The sequence below is a fragment of the Schistocerca nitens genome, chromosome 7 (genome assembly GCF_023898315.1).
Source record: "Schistocerca nitens isolate TAMUIC-IGC-003100 chromosome 7, iqSchNite1.1, whole genome shotgun sequence".
In the NCBI taxonomy this organism is placed as follows: Eukaryota; Metazoa; Arthropoda; class Insecta; order Orthoptera; family Acrididae; genus Schistocerca; species Schistocerca nitens.
The window spans coordinates 486,299,676-486,301,231 of record NC_064620.1 but is presented as its reverse complement, the minus strand read 5'-3'; the positions used below and the strand labels follow the sequence as shown (position 1 = coordinate 486,301,231).

Here is a 1,556-nt window from a genome sequence, read left to right as displayed (position 1 = left end):
CCTGCTTGTTCCTCTATTCTATTTAAAAGTACTTTAGAAAGTATTTTGTGTGTCACTGGTAACAAGGATATGCCCCTGTAGTTGTTGGTGTCTGTTTTATCTCCTTTTTTATGGAGAGGGTGGATCAATGCTTGTTTCCAGTCACTGGGTATGCTTCCTTTTGTCCAAATGTCTTTAATTACTTTGTGAATTTTCTGACATGCGGATAAGCCCCCTAGTTTCCACATTTCTGCCACTATCCCATCCTCACCTGGTGCTTTGTTATTCTTCAATGCTTTGATAATCTTTTCTATTTCTTCTACTGTAAATGAAATGATAATTAAATAGACACCGTAGCTGCAAACAGGCGTTGATATACTTCACTGGGGACATGCTGAAAATGTGTGCCCCGACCGGGACTCGAACCCGGGATCTCCTGCTTACATGACAGACGCTCTAACCATCTGAGCCACCGAGGGCACAGAGGATAGTGCGTCTGCAGGGACTTTTCCCTTGCACGCTCCCCGTGAGATCCACATTCCCAACATGTCCACACCACTACATTCGTAGTGCGCCTAATAGATGTTTGCCTGCTACTGTAGGTGGTTCCCACGGTGGATTTTCATGTTGTGGTTTTTGAAACTGTAACCTGTCATTAGGCTCCTCACAATTTAATAGATTTTCAAAGTATTCAGCTAAGATTTGGCAGTTCTCTTTATTGCTTAAAACCATTTTTCCATTTTTATCTTTAAAATGTAAACTTGGTGACTGGAATCCTGTTAAAACTTCTCTGAAAGTCTTATAGAAGTCTCTAGTGTTGTTCCTTTTGAAATCAGAATCCATTTCTTCTAATCTGTCTTTGTCATATTTTCTTTTCACTGATCTGATGATTTTTGCTGTCTTTTTCCTTTCTTCTTTAAACTCTTCCCAGTATTCGTGTTTCTTATTACTGTTCCATTTTTTCCATACCTTTAGTCGATTGTCAATTGCTTCATCACACAGCTCGTTCCACCATCTGTCTTTTGGTATTCTTCGTGGCTGTCCCATTTCTTTAACTGACTATCATTGTTTCTTTAATTTCTTCCCAATTATCCATTTTTCGTGTATTTAGTATATGACAGAATTTGTCCTGATTTTGCAGGAGAAATTTAGTGTTTACTCTTGAAAATCTTCTTGGTTTTGGTTTAGGTTTTGGTTTGGTTGGAACATGGTCTTTATTTCTGTCAGATAATGATCTGAGTCTATGTTTAGGCCCTTCCTCACTCTGACATCCAAGATTTCCTTGTAGTTGCAAGTCGTTATTGCCACATGGTCCAACTGATATTCACCTTGATTTGGATTAGGTGATACCCACGTTTTTTTTCTTTCTTGCAAGTTTCCTGAAACACGTCGACATTAATTTTAGATTAAACTGTCTACAAAAATCTATGAGTCTTTCCCCATTTCTGTTGGTTCTTGCATGTGCTGGATAATCTCCAACTACTGATTTAAATTTTATTTCTTTGCCAACTTGTGCATTAAAGTCTCCACCAAAATTTTTATATGTTCTTTTGGTAATATGGATGTTTGGTGTTCAA

At 38.0% G+C, this 1,556-nt stretch overlaps 1 non-coding gene across 1 annotated transcript; it reads right to left on the bottom strand.

Annotated features, from left to right (window-relative positions):
• Window positions 1–384: 384 nt before the first annotated feature.
• Window positions 385–459, bottom strand: Trnat-ugu (transfer RNA threonine (anticodon UGU)). Its single transcript has one exon. It is a non-coding gene; the product is annotated as a tRNA-Thr (tRNA).
• Between the last annotated feature and the right edge of the window lie 1,097 nt (window positions 460–1,556).